This window comes from Phoxinus phoxinus, assembly GCF_949152265.1.
Source record: "Phoxinus phoxinus genome assembly, chromosome: 11".
NCBI lineage: Eukaryota > Metazoa > Chordata > Actinopteri > Cypriniformes > Leuciscidae > Phoxinus > Phoxinus phoxinus.
The window spans coordinates 6,740,794-6,764,326 of NC_136886.1; the positions used below are offsets into that span (position 1 = coordinate 6,740,794).

The following is a 23,533-nucleotide window of genomic DNA, read 5'->3' on the forward strand; positions in this document are numbered from 1 at the left end:
TTCCTTGCAGGAAAAGCATCGCTCGATTCGTTTCGTCGATGTTGATTTCTTGATATCAATAGCGTCATTTGCTGGTTTACACATAATAACAGCGCAGGCACGATGTTTGTGAGACGTTTGGCTTCAATCTATATGTTGACCAATAGTGCGGTACTTTGGCAAATCTGACTTTCCTGTGATCATCTGATTTTTTTCTGCGTTGCTCTGTGAAAATAGCAGTGTGAAGTTGTGCCCATCACTTTGTCCTAAACAACAGGTTTTTCTGTTGTGCATCAACGCCTCTTAGATTGAATGCACATCACTGATTCATATGCTAATCACCTGTCAGGATTGAATGTTTTTATTAAGGTTTACCGGATAGGTGGGCTTCATTGCAATGAGAATATTTTAACGGAGAATAATACTTAATTCTGTCTGACATATTGAATCTCTTGGTCACTTGCAGCTACGGAAATTAGAAAGAAGAAGATGGGTCAGTGCCATTAGGATGTACAAGATAAGGAGGAGATCTTTTAAAAATGCAATTTAAGGCGCAGTTCTTATTTGATCTTTACCAAGATAATGCATAAAAAATGCTTGCTATATATAATGTATGCATAAAAATGCTTACTATATATATATATATATATATATATATATATATATATATATATATATATATATTAAGCATTTATATAGTATATATATGCCACGCTGACTTCAATTTGGTGACAAATTTTTTACATGCATGTATAAACTTATTTTATGTTCTTTTTGTTACATGACATGTTTGTACATTACATTTTTGTTACATGGACATGTTGGTACATTATATATATTTATATATATTAATGGCTTCCAACACTTAAATCCAAATGATTTCAGCTTTCTAATTATGCTTTTTCATTTTCATATTTTTCACATTTCATGTACAATCTGTGTACAACTAGACATTTTTTAGTATAAGCACGACGGCAATGATCAAAATAACTTGAATTCAGAAATTTAAGCCTTGTTTAATCATAGAAATAATTTTTGGATAGGTTGCATTTTAACGTATCATTTGATAATTTAATAGATGCCGACATCATGCCTTTGACCCAGATATAGCCTTTGGAGATCTAGAGGAAGCGAAGACTTTTATCAGCCTTGCAGATGTCAAACCTTGAGGCCATCTGGACCAGATGGGCTAGTTTAGACAGCTAGATGGGTTTGTATAAACCTTAATACCATTAATGGATGTTTTGGCATTAATAAAAGCTCTTGCTATCTAAATGTGTCTATAATTGCCACTGGAAATTACCAGAGACAAGTTAAATGAAACACCTGTAAAAGAAATGAGTTGGGAGGTGTCAGTCAGAGAGAGAGAGAGAGAGAGAGAGAAAGAGAGAGAGAGGGCTGCATGGAAGTCGCGGAGCCTTGACTTGTAACTTTGCTCCACAATACCGTATGGCATGGCATTGTCAGACCTAATGAGTCAGCTATGTAAAAGCATACACCTACATGATGTGCTTCAACAATGTGTGATGGAGTGCACTGACTTTTGTAGTATGGAGAGGCTGTCGCAGCAATGACTCACTCCCTGGGTCTTTGTGAGAGCGCTACAATCCCATTGATCATAAAGCAGCACCGGGTTCTGCATTTCCCTGTTTTGCCACTGCAAAAAGAGTTTTCTGGGGCCTCTGGTTGGGCATCAACATGCTGTAGAAAAAGGGTGTATAACAGAGAAGCATGTCTCTCTGTATGTAGCCTAGTGCAGTATGAAGTCACTTCTTTAGACTTCATTAGTCCAGAGAAGCTTTTAAAGCAATGGAAAGAGCTTTAGCTTGGAACGCTAAGGTCTGGCGATTTCAGACTCCGCCAAGATGGCTCTATTACATAATTGAATGAGCTAATGAACTTTTCCATCACGGCGATAGGGAAGTCAGGAAAACTGGTGCGGTGCCAACTTGTAAAGTTTTGTCCTGTGACAAATGTTGTACTTTTCTCTAGCCACTGGATGTGCGTTTGCACTCCTTATGAGTCTGATCACGCACCGCCATGTAAGTTCCGCAAGGAAAAAAAAAAGAGTAACAACACTAGGTTTTATACATTATTCATTCGTTTTCTTAGGACTGTTGCTCTGTAAATGCCATTTGACCCTGAGTTTCCTCCGGGTTGAGAGTCTATATCGGTTAATGTTGTTTATCTCCATCGAGAGCGGCGGACAACGCAGGCGGACTGAATGAACTAAATAAGTCATAATGCTCTTCCTTCACCTAGTGTCACCATTCTGTTTTATAGACAGCAAATATGCCAAATATGTTTTGAATTATCATACATGGCAGTATATCAATGTTTGCCATCATTTGCTACTGAATATAGTTACCAACTGCTGACAGATGGCCAAAAGTTGTTTATTAGCACCTATGAACAGCTTCCATTTTCTAAAGTCCTTGTATTAGGAACAACTCGTGGTATTTCTGTGGTGTGAAATAGATTGGCAGAGATCCATAAAGCTTTGCTCTTATTTGAGTTTACTTATGAGTAATGGTCATGAGCTACTACCGATAATGACGCTGCAATTAGATTCAGATTAAATGTAATTCAGATTGACTACTGATGTTGGAGGGTTGGCATAACGCTACCAGAAATGATTATAATGATGCTTCTTTTTGGATCGTAACTCTTGCTTGATAAAGAAATGGAGGATTTTACGTTTTATTTGAAATGATAATGAGTATATTTTTAACATTGCTGAGGGTGGTTAATGGCAGGCCTACTTCATTCCAATGCACCAGTCAGGGGATCATACTGTGATATGATATGATGTGGGATTTGTGTCTTTGTATTTCATTTTTCACTGTTGCTATGAATGTTGTGTTTTTAAATCTGTTGCCTGCTGTTCAGGGCCAGAGCTCAGGCCTAGATTGAATATCACAGTTTGAATGTTGAAAAAGTGTGTGGATAAGACAATTGTAATGTCTCTTTTTTAGCTTCCGTGCATGTGTTAAAGTCGCTATCGTTGGCTAGAGAACGGCCTTCTTTAAGATCAAAAACCTTTGCTTGAGGAAGTTCGACTGATATCGCAACTTAATTACTTAAACCAACTGACTAAGCATAAAAACACATTCTGACTCAATTTAGTCCTGTGTCAGAGGCTCCTGCTTATGGATTTTCTGCCCACATTATCTGATGACACCCTCTGGCACCGAGGCCTAGAAGAGGAGACAGTGTATTGAGTGTAGTGTGATAGCCTTTAGCAGGTCATCGCCTACATCTGTTTTTCACATCAGCACAGTTCAGAGTGGCATGACTTTATCAGATGCAGACTCCCCCTCTCCTTTTCTTGCTGCTATCTCTCGCCTCTATTTCTTGCCCTCGCCTTCACAGGCTGGGTAAATTCAGTGACAGTAGACTTGTGACACGAGATCATTTAAATTAAGATCATTGGCCAAATATTAACAGGTCTTGCATATTTAAAGCGATGCAAGCTGCAACATGACAGCTCAAGTCAGAAGTGTGTTAGCCGTGAAGATTCACAGCAAAAATTGCTGTCAGGAAAATGAAATAATAAAATGAGTCAGATTTATGCTTTATTAACTCTTTCCCCGTCAGTAAAAAAAAAAAAAATTGCCAGCCACCGTCAGTTTTTTTTATTGTTTTCACAAAACTTTCATGGCCATATTTCAAAGAATATTTCGTTGTATGAATATCTGAACATGCAATATGTTGAAAGAAAGAACAGAGCCTTTCCTTAAAAAAACAACAACAAAAAAACATTTTATTATAGCTTCATGGAGTCTTTTTTTTCAGTCAACACTTGAATGTGGGAAAGTTTCATTAAAAAAGCAACATATTACACAAAAAGCTGAGAAAATCGTGTTTTTGTCAAAGACTACGTCCAGATAGGATTCAGAACGATGATCACAGCATACGGGCTGCGTTTAACTCCACTTTTAGACAAACACTCGCAAACTTCCCTAAGCACTAATCCCCACCGCCATTTTGAAGTGCTTTTATCTTCGTCAAGTGGATGAGGGACGTGTATTAGGACAGACTGAGGGAGCTCTACTCAATATGTACACTTCAGGCAGATCCATAGACCACAATGCAAATAATACGTCAGCTCCATTGCGGATTCCGAGTGATCAAGGGCTTAGGGTGTTGCATTTAAACACATTGCAAGGGTTCCACCAGTAGTGGGCACTTGTGTAACGTAAACAGCGTAAGAGGGGCACAAATCTTTTAGTTAAACGCAGCCATGGAGTAGATCACTTCTGTCAACCCCCCCCCAAGCTCTGCAGTCCTGTACCTGGGTCAACATTTTATTCAGTTACGTTGGGCAGTTTTACTTTATATGCTGTTTAATGTTCAATTATCATGTTATTTTACAACTAGTCTCTTTTTCTGCTTTTTGGCTATGTTTTGATCTAAGATTCTGTAAGATGTGTAATAGCGTCCCCTACTGTAAACCCTGTGGGAAGTCTCATGAATGATGGAAAATTCTGTCAATGGTGTGAAAATAAAAATGTGCCCTCTTAAAGGGCTAGTTCACTGACATTTTTTAATTCTGTTGTCAATTTATGTCGTTTTGTCGTTCCAAACCCATGAGACTTTCGTTCATCTTGGGAACACAAAGAGATTTCTGTCCCTTCATTAAAAGTCTATTCACCCAAAATTCTGACGCTTCAAAACGTTCATAAAAAGATCGTAAAATTCCATTAATATATAAACATTGATCATAAACAGAAGTTCAACCTACTTGCTTGACATGTGAGTACAAACCTCAATGGTTCTCAATGGCTAAAGTGACATGAGAATGAACGTCATTGTCTTGTAACTGATGACAGAATTTTCATTTTTGGGTGAACTATCACTTTAACATGTTTCTGTTCTTATTGGGCAGAGTCTTTTGTAATCTATAATTAAAATAATATTTAAACTTTTTCAGCTTCGAATCTAAACCGCTCACATAGGCTGTCCTGGCTATTGCTTAACATTAACGGATAGCCAAATAGCTATTAAGGCGTTGTTTTTGCACCATCGTGGTATGAAATGCACACTTTTCACAATGTAATCATTTCCCGATGGATAAAATCATGTCCCGTCTTACATATATTTCGCTTTGAATATCCTGTTTCATCGTAAATATGTGACATTATGGACGCAAAATGGGTTTGCGAATGAATGCCTTTTCATATCGAGTTTAAAACAAGCAATTTTCTTCTCAGTTAGATTCATCTTGGTGTAATGATGTTTAGGTACTTTTACTCAACAACAAGACCTAGATATTCATTAAAAGAGAGATGGGTTATAATAGGAAATAGTTCAGTGCTTCGGTATATGATTGCGTAAGTGTGTAATGAGACATATTGGGTCATATTGAGTGTCTTCATTCCAGACCATCTGCTTTAGGCGACCCTGGCCAACTGCTCGAAGACTAGGGGGAGCGCAGCTCTAGTGTCGTCGCCGTCCCCGACAGTGTTTCTCAATCCACAGCGTACACAGCAAAAATGTTCCTACGTGCTCTATTACCGCAAATGGGCCGTGTAGTGTTTTGGGTAAGAGGATCTGTGGCACAAGATCGTACCCCCCCAGAAGAACTCAATGGACTGTATAAAACCGAGAACTCAGTAGTCTGGCTTGCGCTCTGCATCGGTTCATTTCAGAGCGATGGTTGCAGGGTATTGTCCACCTCTCTGGTGATAGCCAACTCATTAGACCCGTTTCTGCATGGCCGTCGGGATGCAAGGCACGTGCGTCTCTTCAGAAGTGCTCCTCTTTCTCCCAAATTTTCTGTTAAATCATCTTTGTTTGCTCGGCTGCACTCGGAGCTTGATTTAGGACTTGCTTGAATAGCAAAAAAAGACATTTTTGGTACCCACAGTGATAAATGGTGTGTAAATGGTCATTAGTCATATGGCAGAACAGTGACAAAAAAAAACAATGACAGGCAAATTAAGAAGAGGCAATAAATCATGTTACACTTTAAATATTTGAGATCGTCTGCATAGAAATGGTATCGCGGCATAATCAAAATATTTTATAAATGTCAAATCGAACCAATGAACGAGAATATATGTGGGCTCCAAAAGACACTGAAAATCTAAGAGTAAGTGTTTTTTAACAAGTAAAATGAGGACACAATATTGAATCACTAATCAAATAAACAAATTGATCATGCGGTCTTTTGTATACAAAATTCTCAATTCTCCAGATTCCTCCCAGAACATTCTCAGATCATGCTGAACTGTATGGATCATTATGTTTTGCACAAACCTGTAGGTTTCATGTCAGCTTGAGTTCTGCTGTTGTTAAAGAGGACCTATTATGCTTTTTTACATTTTCTTCACAACTTTCTTTAGTGTGTTGCAGTTCGAGCTTAAAAAAATTGTGCAAAGTTACAGAGCACAAAGTCTCTCCAAAAGGGAGTTATTCTAGTTATTCATGTAAACAGCCCCTGAACTCAATTAATAACTAATGTTTTTTACAACGAAAATGAATCAATGATGAACTTATTTTAACCAGACTGGGACTTTCTTCTAGAACTGCCGTACAGCCAAAAGAATCTTTGTTGCATTCATTTCCTGTTATCACTGTAAAGCTGCTTTGAAACAATCTGTATTGTAGAAAAGGCGGCGGCGCTATATAAATAAAGGTGACTTGACTATATATCAGTAAGCACAGTTCCTGTACTCCCTGAAACACCTCGATTGTAGTCTTTCGTTTCGTCAACGTTTTTCTTCAACGTACATAACAATATTCCTCATTTAAATAATTCCCGCCCAAAAGCATACGGGAAAAAAATATATAGGTTTGAGGCCTGGTTGAGTTAGTTAGTAGTGTGTTGAAACTCACTCAAACACACTCAAAGCATTTGACCAATCACAACACACTAGTCCAGTCGACCAATCAGACCACATTGCACTTTTCAGAAAAAAGGGGGCTTCATAGAGACCGGAACGAAACCAAGCGTTACTGAAAGCCTGAAGAGAGGTGCTGCAATAATGTAAAATATGCGAAAAAATTATGTTTATTTTTTAATTTTAAGCATGAAAACCCATTCTAGTAAACCCCAGAAACAAAATCTAGACTTTGTAAAAGGATGTCTTTAAAGTGTCTTTTCTAAAGGTGGGCATACTAAATACGCTGATTATGAAATTTATGTAAAGTTTTCATTTTTATCATCATATAATTTGTAATGTGTAATGGAGGTAAGCTAGTAAGATCTGTGCATGTAAACCTCACTCCCCTGGCCTCAATAGCACACTAGCGACTGATGCTAGATACTGTGGTTGTTCATGCCGGAAGACGCCAGATCGAATCCCGCTCGGAGCGGGTCGAGTAGGATCGCTTACAAATACAAAACGGGATTTTCATCAGAAAAGAATGCAAAATATAAGATTCACTCAGTCAAAGTATCAGTTTTATACAACAGTTTATCATCATCTGATTGACTGTATGCTGTAATTTTGCCTCTGGAGTAAAACTCACCATTAACCCACCTGAGGAGATTCTGTGCTGTTGTATTGATCTTTGCCCTTGCTACCCACATAGCATGAATTACCCTGAGCAAAGATCTTTATTAGCCCAGCCCACACGAATCCTGCAGTGTGATTTCAACTATATTCTACATATTCCCAGATATTCAAAAAAGCAATGCAACAGTGCGTGCGTCCTGCGGAGACTTTGTGTCTGCCGAACGGTCCCTTATGTCAGGCTGAGCGGCGGACCCCCGTATGAGCGCCTCATGTGAAATGGTGTGTGAAATGAGCACATTTAACTAGCCCACCAGCATCATGCTCATTCCTGGGCTGGGGCAGACTTACAGCCAAAGACTCGCTGTCCTGACACTGCCAATTGGATCACATTCTCCCTCCTATCTCACGCCGCCAGATTATGTATTTCCTTTTTGTCTCTGACTCCAGGGGTGAGGGGCCTCATGTAGAGGTTAAATGAAAACGACCAGCTCCTCGCCCACCGTCTGAAGCGAATCCATGGTGACTGGGAACACGGACATCACTATATGCTTTATAGAGCGAGCGAGCGTCATTCACACTTGCGCTTTCAGTGCGTCAACTCAACTGTTGCGATAAGTACTTTTTTTTTTTTTCACACAACTCACTTGATGTATCTTCCCTAAATGGAAGAAAAGGTCTTTCGCCACAAAGTGTGACTGTTATGAAATCACTGACCTACCTACAGCAGTAACATAACTAGTCCCTGGCTTTTGTACTATAGCCCTGAATCTCATTTTCTTTTTCAATTGTATACATATACTGCAGCAAATTGAATTGCAATTAATTTAATATCCATTGCTGTGTTTTAATACCCTTTCTACTGTGTAAGTGTGATGTGACAATTAAAGAAATAGTTCACCCAAAATGAAAATGTTGTCATCATTTACTTACCCTCAGGTTGTTCTAAACCTGTATGAGTTTCTTTCTTCTGTTGAACACAAAAGAAGATATTTTGAAGAATGTTGGTAATCAAACAGCTGACAGTAGCCATTGACTTCCATAGTATTTTTTTTCCTACTATGGAAGTAAGTGGCTACCATCAACTGTTTGATTAACTACATTCTTTTGTGTTCAGCAGAATAAAAAAAAAAACTTTGGAACAACTTGAGGGTAATGATGACAACATTTTCATGTTTGGGTGAACTTCTTTTTCTTTCTCTTGTCAATATTGTTGCTAAAATTCACTAAGTAATTTATATATTTTTTTTAAATTAGACACAGTAAGGCCACATTTACACATAGTTGGGTATTTAGAGAAACAAATCCCCCCCCCCTTTTCAATAATAGCATCGTGCACACAACACGTTTTCAAAAAAGTAGTCATTTACATCAACCCACATAAATACGCTGTCGAGCGCCATCATAACTATGCCAAAGGGCGGCAGTGTAGGGAGAAGGATAAAGCCATGCAAGCCAATCAGAATCCTCAGAATCGACAACAACGAATAACACGAGCGACTTCCTGTTCACGGCGCACACATGACGTTAAGCGTTTTCTGGCGCATAATGTGACATTTTAACCTAAAACCCTGTTTCTCCCAGTTGACACGGCAACACATAACCGGCGTTATCAGAAATCTCCACTTTGGCCGTAGTTTTTAGAAATAATCGTTTTCTGTGATAAAAACGGGGTTTTCGTGTAAATGAGAGGCCAAGCCGCAGGGAAATATCTGCTTCTTCCCTTCGTGTAAACGGGGCCTAACTCGCTTTGTAACTTGGTGCTGGCCCTGGCTTACACTTACATTTCATTGCAATTCTGCTACCCCAGTTCAAATGAAATTCAAATGAAGTCACTGAGTCACTGAGATGAAATTCAAAAGCATTCTCGACTCAATTCTGAATGGCACATAATCCTGGTATGTGTATGTAACAGAAACTGCTGAATGTAATAAGGAAATCCCTTTTATTAAATCAGTATTGTTTAATGCCACATGATTTCGATTTTAGAATTACCAGACACTTTTCTTGTTTTCGATTTTTTTACAAGCCTGTTGGGCTTATTTAATGTTTTATACTAAAATAAAATGCAGTATAGTTGAGTCATGCTATATCTGTGATGTCTAAAATTGAGCATGGGCTCAGCTCCTCATGTTGAGTCTAGGCATGCTCCTGACCTACATCAAATTTTCTTTGCGTTTCCTCTATCTTCTTGAAGTGAGCAAGAGAGGCTGAGTCAATCTCTCAAATTCACTAGATGTAACAGAATGGCAGAAGTTGGGGTAAAAATAATGAAAGCAGCCCTTGAATGTGAGCCCAGCCCTGATGGCGAACGCTAGCCGGTGAACTGATAGCGGCAGTTTGTTCTCTTTCGCCTTCTGATTTCGCAATACAAACCCGCAGTTGGGGAGGAGTTGCCTCTTTCAAACCTAACAACTCGAACAATGCTCATTAAGGAAATAGAGAGGACATGCCTCCGTACTCTAAACCCAAGCTTTGATAATGAGATGTAATTATTTACTTTGAGCTGCCCCAATTAATAATGCATGGTCTGCAACCTAGAGAGAAGGGTTGCGCTATAATTCTCCACCAGAGCTGCGTTATGAAGCCTGGTAATTGTCATGAGTGTACTAGAGGAAAAAGGCTTCTCCAATGTTAATGAATCCCTTAGTTTTCTTCCCAAGCCTCCCTCTTTGCATGAGCACGCACTTCTGTAGACCTTAGTCAGGGTAGACGCCATTTTTAAATTTCACACAATAAAAATCAATGCTGTGAGGGATAGATGCAAAGGTACTATATTAAGATTCTAAGGTACGTTTTTTTGGAAAGATTTATTTTCAATGTAGCGTCGGTTGAACATTCAGCACTACAAGAGTACAACCCGTTGAACACGCTGCGCATCAATATTCCCTAAACTGCATGCATGTTGCTCCGGCGCAAATCCGCAGAAGGCAGGCTCAAAAAATATGTGGGAAAAAGCAAGAGATTTCTTGAATCAGACCTAAATGAATGGGCAGAATTTCAATTGGAGCACATCCGAATGTCCATTGATTTTCCTTTCTTTTTTTTCTCACTGAAACCGGAGCTGTGAGAATTTCTGTATCCCTACAAACAGTACGAGAAACTCATAGTGGCACATTCGGGAGCCCAAAGAGGTCATGCATTATTGCCATGAAATAATAATAATAGATACTCTAGTTAATTAAAAAAAAATCTTAGACTGTTTTTCTCTCACAACAACAGTAATCTAAGGTATGCATATTAGTATTTATTTTAATATCTTCATAGTTCTTTTAAACTCTATACTATTTTAAACAGATGCCACAACAGTAATATACACGCATCAACTGATTAGATTGAATTTGGGAAGGGCAAATCATTTTAAAGAGGCTGGAAAAACCTAAGATGAGTGCGCCGACATTCTAATTGTAGCTTTTCTTTTAAGGTTTATTTATAATATAAGCTTTATATATTTAGAAGAAACTATGAATGATGTTGAGATGGTTTCTATGAGAAACAGTGATGAGATTTGGAAAATAACCTAATTATTCTACGAAAAAGGCTGTTTAGTTGCTGGCCCATTTTATCTACCCCAGGCATTGAATTCAGTATCTCATTTTTATATTTTATGAATGCAGTATCCATAGATGAGCACATACCCACACAACCGGCACACACACACACTCATATACATAAATCAGCATTTTTATTACAGCAGTTATTAGTTAAAAATTACAATTATACAGAAAATAAATGATAAAGACTGGTTATGAGGAACATTACATTAAAATACACACTATTGTGAGTGTGTGTGTCTCACACACTAAGATGCATACTCACAAAGGTAACTAGGAGCTAGTGTGTCTTAGTAAGGGAAGATGTATATATTTTAAAGTCACCTTGGAATCACAATAAACAATTTGTTTATGTAATATTGCAGTGTTTATTTTAAATGATTTATCTGTGCACATTTTTATTATTTTATTATTGTGCCCTCGTAATCTTTAATAAAAATAACCTCCCCTTCCATTTGCAGCAACGCCTCTTCTCTTCTTTGATGATGCGTTTACTGGTGTGAGGGCAGGGCAACCTGTCACTCACATGACATCACAGCAATAGCAAAACACAACCATCCAATCAATTCCCCATGGACCAAATCAAGTCCCGCCCTACATTTTTTCTTGTTCGAGAAGCCCTTTCACTCGGATATATACTGTACGTCACAATAGGGAATAAAATCGAAACGTCCGTTTCATGCCGACTTTAATGTTATATCATATCACTTTATTTTACAGTCCTGTTTCGCATACGTTAACACATTTATAGTGGGTTTCTTGTAAAGTAAAGTAAAGTAATTTCAAAAAATTAAAAGAGCGTCTGTTTCTTTATTGACAGTGATGGTTTTGCTGTATAATTTCAATCAAATTTCACCTGAGCACAGCGCTGGTGACATGGAGTGGGACGTCTGACTTTGATTTCTATTTTTATATTACTTGAAGGGGTGTTGCTGAGCAAGAATAGAAATCAGACAAAACACTGCTGTACAGTACACCACGGCCTCGTCAAATTAAACATTACGTCTGCCCTAACTAAGATCTATTGAGATCATCCTTCTGAGGAAGAACGCACGCTGTATGAAGATATGTTACAGATTCCGATGTGTCTGAAGACATCTCTGGATTGGCTAGCCTGCTGGAGTCCATACATGTCTCAGCAACACTGTGTTGTTAATGATTTGTATACTCTCACTCTCCGGCGCTGCAGTACATGAAGATGGTTGCTGCATCCATGGGGCGTCATCCCATCACTGCATATATTACTCAGTTCTTCCTTTGTTTATCAGTGTTTCTGCAGAAGCACAGCTTCAGGGGCTGTTCTCTGATCTTTCCCTGGCCCAAAGAAGTACGTCAGACCTGTGTTGAGGGAGTCACGGCGCTGTAGGTGAGACCAGGATGAGCATAATGCTCTTTACCCTCGAATACATTCTGCAGGCGTCCAGCAAGTGCTTGTTATAGTGTTTCTGTTGGATTTACAGAAAGTGTCCTCACACCTTCCTCACAAAAGCACACGGCATCTGACTATTCCACTTATGCGGCCAGTTCTAGATCCACACAATGGAAGAATTTATGAAACATAAGGAAAGGAAAAACTCAAGGGGAGATGTCAAAACTCTTTTCGTTACTTACAATATATTTACACCCTTTCACTCTGTTCACAAATAGAAAGAACCACAAGAATACAAATTACCTGAGGAGCCGCGCAACCAAAAGCAATAAAACAAAAAGAGATCTATCTGAGAGAATTTAGAAATCCCCATAAACAAAAAGTACACACATTGTTCCCTCACTACCTATCTAACAAAACCCAGGAGAAAAAGAAAAACACAAAATAAAAGGAAAATAAGTGCCTTCAGGCTTCTTCTTATCGGAGGGATTTTGTTTAGAATATTATGTACTGGATAACATTTAGCATTAGCAGTAATATGATTAAAATGGCCATTATCACAATGTCTCACTTTTAAACTAAAGCTATCCATACTTTAAACAAACGAGACACTTGGAAATATATTCTGTCTGTGTGTATGTGTGTGTGAGTTTTAACAAAATGTGATATAATTATTGAATGATGCTGTTGTACCGAGTTCAGTCATGAAACTCTAGAGGCTGATAGGTCATTTACATGCAAACTGCAAGCAATCGCATTACCACATGGCACAAGCTGATTGGCCTCTGCTCATCCTGCAACCAATGAGCTTTCTGCTCAACATTTAAACAGTTGGTCAGTGTTTGCTGTAGCAGTTTGCAGCGCGCAGTCCCTCTGGACCCCTCCACCTCCCCCAGCTCCACCTGCCTAGATTTGCTACAATGTTTTTGTATGTCTATTTATGCAGCAGCATATCTTACATGCTAACAGCAGCATGCCTGTGTATATTAGCAGCAGCAACAGCAGCAATGATCAACAGCAGAAGCAAAGCAGAACTAGTCCACCAAGACAAAATGAACATAGCCATATTCAATAACATGCTAAAACTATTTAGAGAGGTGTCATGGTTGAAATATATACGTATAACACAAACAACAGCATTTTATTTGTTAAATTAATGCTTTTATTTGCAACTTTTTATTTTATGCCATCTTAAAAAAATATATTTAGCTAAATGCTGCTCTAGATTTAGATTTTTTTGAGTCTACTATGATATTTTCGAGTGTTATTGGTGGCATTTTGTATACTGATCAATCTAATATTATTTAAAGCTGTTATCCTAATTGAGAGCTGGTGTGTTTGTGCCAGATAAATACTCTGATTGCACATTGAGTGTAGTGAGTGTAGTGTTATGAACCTGCTTGTATATAATAGATGATAACTATATGCAGATCTTTACTGTGACCAGCTAGGAAAGCACTTGTTTACTGCAATCCAAGAGATCCTGCTAGACATTCGCTTATCCTCATCTATCTGTATAAACAACCAGGCTCGTAACCCTTGTATATTACAGTTAAAAGTCAACAAGTGTTTTACTCCCCAAAGCAAGTGAGGTTTAAGTGCATTTCCGTTGAAGACAATGCCCTCTGAAATAAAGATACGCATTTGATAAAATGTAAATCAGAGCTGACAAATAGGAAACTCCTTAAGTAATTTAACATGTTAATGCATTTCTATCATATTTCAGAACATGGCTCACTCATTTGGTATTCAGCTCCTCCAGCTGCATGCTATCTAACAGTGATAATGGTAAAATGGCAAACTCCCCAAGGATATTAGATAGACATGCATACACTCACACACACATACTGGGGGAGAGGCAGCAAAATGAGTGATGTTTGAAAGCTTATGGCTGCACAACGTGGGTGTTTTCTCTTTGTCTTTCCCACGGGGGATGCTCTTGTTGTGTTGCGGGGGTAGCTTCGCCTCTTAGATGATTGAAAAGCACCATCTTAGTCCATAAAAAACAAGCTCTTTCACTTTCCCTCCCGTCAGGATATGCATACCAGTGGCTTGCCAGTGTCTTTGGCTTCTGAGCCATCGTGTGTACAGAGTCACTGTCTTGATTCCCTTTTGGAAGAGCTTAAAATGGCTGCAGGCACTTTGCTTCCTCCTGCTCTGAGGAAGCCTTTCACATTCGTCACTGACAAACGGATTCGGCAGCACTTGTTGCGCTATGGAAAAGAAAAGGGACAATATAATGGATAGCATGCCAGAGATATCCAGGCATAAACACGCAGCGGGATTCCAAACAAGGTTGACCACTGACTGTGTTAACTATGTACTGTGAAACATGGGTAAGGCGGCAGTCTGACGCCTCTCGCATATGCAATTTATAACTATTACTTGGGCAAATGTCAGGGAAACGCTCTAGCTCGATGTGTTAGATAAGCATGTGAATGAAATCATTGTGTCGTGGCTTCAGTGCAAAGTTAGACCATATACGTACATTTGTTCATATGTTTGAAGTGATATAATGCATTGTGTTTATGATCAAAGTAAACTGTCATTTTTGTAAAAGAACATTAAATAAAAAAAATATTAAATAAATACATTTAAATAAATAAAAATTGAAATAATTTGACAACTTACCTGACCTGATCTTGTATGAATCAGTGCAATTTTAGTATTATTTATAGACTATAGTAGTATTTATGAATATTTTGAATTAGCTTTATTTCTAGATGTTCTGGTTTCCTTTTAATTTTAATTTTAGTATTTTTGTTAAGTGCATTTTTTTTATTACATTCGTTTTTTTCTATATAGATTTAATTCATTTTTATTTCAAATTTAGCTTTTGTTATTTTACCACAACAAAAACTTTTTTCAATTATTCAAATGCAAGATTTCTAATCTTTAGGTTTTTCAGGTAGTATTTTGTAATTATCTTATTTCGCTTAATATTTGTGGTTTTAGTTAGCAATAACAACAGTATAAAGTCAGTGTTGCTTTAATGTGTTAAAATGTTGGTACTTAAAAAAAGATTTAGCAAAATCACAGCTAGAGAAAAACATTTGTGTAATTAGACTTTTGACAAAAAAATAAAAAGTCAGATATCGCAATGGCAACCAGCCAATCTCCTCTATATAGCTAATATTTCATTGTAATATGTGTTACCAGTGCCTCATTTTTTTTTGAGGGCTCTTAAAAGCATGAAATCAAGTTAGAAATTTGCTGTCACAGCTCAGGATGGTCAATGGTGAAGGGCTTGAAACTGCATGTGCCCTTTTTTGTGGAGCCATCAGGCAATCATGATGTCAGCTTCATATCAGGATTCATATCTGCTGTAGATATCAAAGGAAATGCTGGTGGATAACTTTCTCCAGGTATAATAAATGTTGCTTTAGTACTAAATGAGAGTACAGTTTATCAAGGGTTTAAGTTATTTTCCAAGGGCTTAGGAACATCTACTAGGTCATATGTTTGTTATCAGAGAATTGATTCAGTCAAACAATATTTCTCTGTTTGGGTTTGTTTGCATCTTATAGCTGATTATTTTGGTGCCTGGCAGAAACAAGATAGAAATTCTGCTTTAACCAAGTTGCATCACGCTTGTGGATTACATTGTGCATATCCTGCACAAATACAAAGAGGCTGACAGTGGAAGTTCTACATCAGCTTTCTGAGAGTACAATGAAACCGGGAAAAAATAAAACATGGAAATAAAAATCTTCTTTCTATTCAGGTCAGTGGGAAATGTGTCATGGATGTCATTTGATTAACAACAAAAAAGAGCCATATTTGCCTACGTTTAGTTTTATGTTTTGGGTTTTTCTGTTTTTCTTTTTTTTAACCATGTACTTTTGTCCGTTTGGATATTTTTGGCTCTTGCAACAACTGAAATAAAGTGAACACCCAGAAGTTGCTGTGGGTGGCATTTTCTTTATCTCACTTTTCCAGAGAAATGAAGCTATAGAATACAGTTTATGGGTTTACAGTTTTTTTTTAGGTTGTGAGCAGAGCGGCAACATTCATGCTGAATGAATCTGTATTCACATACTTTAGAATTTATCATACTTTTTTAAAGCACTTTTTAAGAGCTTCTTCTAAATATCTTTTAGAACACATTTTAAACTCTTTTAAACCCAAAGTTTATTTTTTTAGATTAAGATGACTTAGTCTTGATATATTTTTGTAGCGTTGCATAGGACCCTTTACACCCTGAATGCTGTGGTATACTCAATTAGATCACATTTAGAAAATGTGTGATTTCTGCCTATCCATTTTAAACAAACACGTCTTAGACTAATCATATTGTAAATATGCTAATACATTTCTTTTGGAAGCTGTATTTAAAATGCTCTTGGCTCATAAATCTTAATGAGGATGACACTTATATTCAAATTCATATCTAAAATGAACTAAACATGCCTCTTGCTGATTCCTGAAATATTTGTCAAATTTTGTGATTCTGTCCAGTTGCTTTTGACAGTATTTAAATATAATAACTCAGGCTGGTGTTGACATGCTCAGTACAGTAGATCCGTCCTGAACTCGACAGCATTATTTTAAACCCCTCATACTCTTCTTTTTTTAGGATCTGAGCCACAATACAACACGATAGCAGAAGAGCAACTGTGAGCAGTAGAGAGCCTGCGGGCAGGAGAGGATGCGAGAAACTAGTAAACAGTAGCACAAGGTCAGGAGATGTCAACTTATCAGCAGTGTTCATACACAGTATCAAGGTCCACTGACAGTAAAAGTTAGTTCAAATTTGCAAATCTAACCATTTACACCTACAGTGGCCTCCAAATGTAAACATTTTTTTTGGACACCTATAAGCTTTGCTTAAAAATTACAACAAACTATCAAACCAAGCTGCATTTGCAAGCACACATACAGCTGGAGTTTGTGTCAGAACATGCTTTACTTTTCTGAGAAAGGTTTTCAATTAATTTTAACCAGCTGGTCTCAAGGTTATTTTTTGGATGTATAAATTCCCCACAACCACAGGTTAGCCAAGTAAGTGTAGTTCATGACATTTCAGAGTACCTGAACCAGAGTTAGATTTATTTAAAATAATGAAAAGAGAAGTTTCATGACTTGTATGTTCGAAATAGTTGAGGTTGATGTTAGCCTAGAAATCTAGACAAATCTTATTTTGCAGCCAGGGTGGTCTAGTAACTCTCCGTTGGCTTTCGAGTTGGAAAAAAACTAACTCTAGTTAGGCCAATCACATCGTGTATAGAGTCGGCGGGCGGGCTTAACATAATGACGACAGAGTTGCGACCGTTCCCTGCTACTTGAAAACAAAGAATGACTGCTGCTGCTGGCGAACATCGGCTTTGGCCGCGACTCTGGAGGACTTGGAGTTAAGCTTTTCTTTGGGAAAATAACATAGAACGGCACTTAAGTACTTCTTAAAAAAGGAAGATGTGTTTTGGAAGATGCGACCAGATACGGCAAAACTAAAACGGATTTAATCTATAAAATAGCTCCGTTTATCCCGCCCCTCGGATTGAGCTCTGCCAATGGTGAGTTCCCAGACCTACATCTTGATGTGGGTCTGGCTTGCCAGGCTAGGTTGATGTGGGATTTAGAAAGTAATTAGTAATAAGTAATGCAATAGTTTTTAGAGAGAGTATTTACTACAATAATCGGATTTCACTGTTGAAGATGTAATTAGTAGCTAGTAATTAAATACTAATAGAGTAACTTACCCAACACTGGTCAGCACATTACAGCACTTGTGTCTATCTGCTGCGAATGTACGGAAAATGTTCTAAAGAACACAGGAGTCCATTTCTGCTGAAGGTGAGCAGGATTTAGATTTACTGAACATTCGTTCTACTTGCAGTGTGTCGGTCACGCTCGTGAGGAAACACACTGTTTAACAAATCATCCGTTATCAATAGCAGTTCACTTCTGCGATTTAGTAGGATTACATTCATATCAGCAGCGAACTGGAGTTCACATGAATCGTACCCCTGACCACCTTTACTTTTTTGGCGGACTCCGTTACGGTTCACGGATGCACACCCAAGTTTAGAAAACAGTGTTCACATCATCCAAATGAACCAAACTCTGACATCAATCGAACCTGGGCGCACAAGAAAAGTGCTGGCTAGTGAAAGCACCCTAACTGTGAAGGTGATACACGTTTGACGATAAGAAAGCACCCACAGATTTTCTTTTTGACATATAAAAATAACACAAAAATAAGCTTGCATTATATTTTACTCAGGCCCAAACTGAGTATACATTTTACATTTAATGTACGTCTAATCTCATTGACTATCAGAATTTCATTATACTTTTTGGCCATATAAATATCATCTGCACCAAATAGTATATTTTTAACATATTAACATATCAGCTGTCACTCTACTCCCAATATGTCTCGGTAAGATATTTAAATGCTTAGTTTTTATGATTAAAGCTCTGTAGATTTAATTGTGGGGGGCAAAACATCTAATGATGATTGACAGATGTACAAATAAACATTCCTCAAAAGCTCCATAGATCATAGATATGTGATACTTATATTTTTACATGATTTTTATGTAAAAAAAAAAAAAATGTATGGATAATCAAGTAAGCCTAAGTTGCTTCAGTCCAGTAAATGTCCATCTTGAAATATCACTAACAATATAACATCTAATATTATGTTTATTATTGTTATTCTTGTGTTTATGTATTGTTATTTATGTTAATAATTTAGAGGCCTTAGAAATGCATGCATTTTATTTTATTGATTAATTCTTCTAAATAAATGATACTTGGGTTGATATTTTGTGTCTTAGAAAATGACATTCATACATTTTTTAAGTGTAGCTTAAGGTCCAAATAGCTTTTGAGGCCACTGTACTTTCCTAGAATTTTTATTGGTTTTTCTGCTACTTTTAAACAATTAAATCTGTGGTCATGTAGGCTTTGAGAATGCAAAGTTACTTGGACCTTGCAACGCTGTGAATCATGCAGCGTGTTCAAATAAATAACCCAATGTTTTCACAGTACCACAGAGATGGTATTTACACATCTGTAATCTGCGACACACTGCAAGATGAATGCACTAAGCTTGAAAAAAAAACCTTTGACGGTTATGCTGCACAGAATACTAAACAGATGAGCAAAATGTTCATTAAAGATGATTGAATATCTATCGATTACTGCTGTATTTAACGCAGATGACAGCTTAAAGCAAGAATCCCCAGGTGTAACTGCAGAAGCCGTCGCATTCCAGGAATCCAGCCATGCTCCCATTGTTCCAGCCCTGTCGTGTCAGCACTTTTGGCCATTTCTGAGGCTTGCATTCATCACCAAACATTTCTCCAGGCTTTTAAAAGACTTGTAAAGGTCCCGGCGAGAGAGTGCGCGAGAGAGAGAGCGCGCCCTTCTCCCCCTTCCCCGTATACTCCCAACAATCACATGCTTGTCAGAATGTCAGCTGGCATTATAGTAACCCCCTCATACGGGCCTGTAGGAGCAAGACAGCCGAGGAACTGGAGCGAAACGGAGGCAGTCACTGGCACAGCTAGAGTGGGAGCAGTCGTCTCCAGAGCCCCGACCTGTGATGGCCTCGGAGGGCTTGAGGAACAGGCCCTGCGTGGGCGGCCACACCGTAGTACAGGAAAATCTCTGTCACCAATGATGTGCGCCACAAAGCCAGATGGGAGTTGAAGGTTTTGACTGCGCGAGTTGCAGATTCTAAATCCCTTTGACTAAAAACAGAGCTAGACTTGATCCTCGTCATCAAAGTTTCAGAGTACATTTTCCGTTGTGTCGTGGCTTATTTCTGTTGTGTTGTACATTTTTAGTTGTATTGTGGCTCATTTCTGTTGTGTTTTGGATTCATTTAGTTGTGTTGTGGCTCATTTTAGTTGTGTTGTGAACTTATGTTTGCTTTTTAAATTTCGTTGTGTTGTGCACTACTGTGCCACCGTACATTCGAGTGTTAGAGTATTAGTAGACTGGTAGGGTAGGGTTAGAATAAGTTGACAAGTACTTGCAAAGATACTTATAGTCAGTAAAATATGTTGGAGGATCACAATAAAGAGTTAGCAGATATTAAGGAGACAGACTACTAATATTCTTAATGACTTGTAATTGACATGTAGTTGCAAAGTTACTTATAGTCAATAGAATGTTCAAGAGGAACCATCAAAATAAAGTACCACCTGAAATTCTTGTGACTTTTAATCTGTGGCGATCATCAGCAATGACCCTTTAAATGTAACAAAATAGTGACGCAAACGGATCCTGAATTATAATTAATAATTTACTCTCCCTCATATCGTTTCATATGATTTTATTTATTCTGTGGAACACAAAATATTTTTGTATTCACAGATATTTTAAAGAACTTTTTTCTTCAACGTTTTTGTCCATACTTCCGCAGTGTTCCACAGAAGAAAGTCATGCATGTTTGAAATGAGATGAGGGTACGGAACCCCTAAGAGGTCATGGTGATGTAAAGAGAGGAAAGATGCTTTTGCGTTCTCTTGCAAAAATATTAAGTTTTTACGAAAAACTGTGTGTCCTATTGCAAAACATATGTGTTTGACTGCAAAAGTATTGTGCTCATTAATTAGTTAATTTTTTTCGTAAATCTATTGCATTTTTTCCCAAATAAATATTACATTCACTCGCACTGAAATATAGTTTTACCCTCCCACCTTATTTATTTATTTATTTTAATTTCACAAGTTTCTTGCACTTAACATTCACTGTCGTGAGTGAGATTTACAGTACCAGTTGTTGTACCATCTCAGTTCTTTACCGGCTGAAAGCAAACTGCTTTCAAACGCATTTGCGTGTGCGCTTTGGTTTCTAAATGAAAAAGGCAAAGGAAAAAGGTTGTTTCTATTTACAACATGTTTTTGCAGAGTTGAGTACTGTAGCCAATGACGTGTCTGTCTGTTGTGTCTTTTGAAAGCAATAGCCAATCAGAGGCCAACAAGTTTTTGTTTAGCACAAGTTTACTGAGTTCTACATGCTCGCAAATCCTCTTATATAACAAACAAAGCGTAGGCCCTTATTAGATAAGAGATTCATTGATTATAACAGAAGAGTTTTCGCGTGAGTGAGCTCAGTCAGTCGTGCTATAATAGTAGGTCCTCCAGTCTCATATTATTTACATCACAAAAGTTTTGCAAACAAATGCAAAGTTTCTTAGGAGAGGTAAGGGAATCATTGAAATATGATTTTTCCTCCCATCTAATCCCACCCCCCTCATCATCATGTCCTTTTCCCATGTGAGGGTGAGTAAATTATGAACTATCCCTTTAATTTGACCAGCTTACTCAGGGGGCAATCGGTCAACTCCAATATGTCCTGACCACCCACCCACCCCCCAAAAAAGCCTTTCTCATCTCCGTCACATTTCCCCTGACAAGGTGATGATGTTCCGAGTTACACCTCTCACTGTTCATCTGGACTCACAGCTTCCTCAGGGGTGGTTCTCTGAATGAAGCGCTGGGGAGTCCGGAAGATTAAAAACAGCAACTGAAAAGCCTGGCAGGATTGGGCAGCAAGGCTCCGAGACTTTGACACACAGGCTCTTGCTGGGGAGACTTTTCCTTTGTCATGTTCCCTTATTTATATTGTGTAAGCCCTGTTCAATTCCTGGAACATGTTTGGAAAGGCCTGAGGTGTGAATTTGTATGGAATAAACCCATGGCGGTGTCGAGCTGCCAAAGGCTTAGCTGGAGAAACTGTTGACTGGTTTCACCAATGCCAAAATGATTATTTTGATGAGGAAAATCTCTCTTTGTGTGTGAGATCTCTCTTTGATGAATATACAGTTCAAAAGAACAGCTTTTATTTTATATAGATTTTTTTTAAATGTAACAATAAAGTCTCAAATTTAAAAAATCAATTCAATGCATCCATGCTGAATAAAATTATTATTATTTTCAAACCCCAAAAAAAGACAATTAAGAAAATAGCATTTTCACTTCACAGTTTAACTCAAATCAGTTTGAACTTCTATAAAGCAATACATCAATTCCATAAACGACATATTGAATATTTGTTTTGCTACTTCACACTGGCATATATGGACCACCACTGACAATGCAGGAAGTCATGTCTGTGCACAGCTTAGAAAACAACTTACTTTTATAAATTATTTTCTTGTTCTACTTTTTCTTTCCAAATTGTTATCTTGCTTTCTATTCGCCTTGTTCTTTAAAGATTTTGTTCTCATTGTTCTCAATACACAAGTGAAAACTTTCTTCACGTATTGTTATATAATGCATGTGCTTCAAAGTGTTTTAAAACGTATTTTGTTCCCCTTTAAATACCCTTTCCCCTTCACTATACAGCACATCTCTTCATGGTCCTACATAATAAATGGAATACATTTTTTATGATATGTTTTAAAATCCTCATGCCCATTTCATTTTTGAGACAAAAATGCTTTTTTTTTCATTGAAATTTTATTAGTATTGTCCGTCTTATCAGTTTTTGGCTAGAGTCAGAGTCATGTGGAAATTTGAAACAATTCGTTTGACAGCATCAGTATGTTTTTCGCACAGTGTTCAAGGGAAGATTTGCACTGTCAGTTCACATAACATGCATGGCTCCACATACAACTCCATTACAACCCTGCACATTCTAACATATACAGGTATTTCTATGAGCAATTTTAGCCCTTTAACACATACATGTATGGATCACAGGAGAAACAAAAAACAAATAGATGCCATTACCACCACATCTACATCTACATCACAAGTATGTATTGTGTTCAGTAGCATTCTGTGATGCAAATGACATGCAATTTTTTTTCATAAACGTTCATTTGTCTTGCTAAGGCTATTTTCATGTGTACATTTGTAGAATTGAATAATATATATATATAATTTAGCGTCCTTGTTAGTGTGCCCGCCTCCCACGCCGGAGACCCCGGTTCAAATCTTGCTCGGAGCGGGTCAAGTAGGACTGGGTACATTTGGTGCCTTGACCCGGATAGGTTTGAGGGTTAGGGGGTGAGTGTAACGGACGTAGGCCAGTAAGAGCTGTGCATGTAAACCTCACTCTTCTGATCTCAAGGTCCACTTCAAATGTTGACTACTGTATATATATATATATATATATATACATACCTTCAGGGACTTTGTGTAAATAAGATTTCTGAGAATCTTGCTCTTATAAGACGCTCATTTTTCCTCTCTTCCACCATTCTCTAA

General features: G+C 37.8%; 1 protein-coding gene across 2 annotated transcripts in view; it reads left to right on the top strand.

Annotated features, from left to right (window-relative positions):
- grm4 (glutamate receptor, metabotropic 4) overlaps nt 1–23,533 on the top strand; it is a 187,476-nt gene that overhangs the window by 17,946 nt on the left and 145,997 nt on the right. The gene's annotated exons all lie outside the window — the stretch shown is intronic.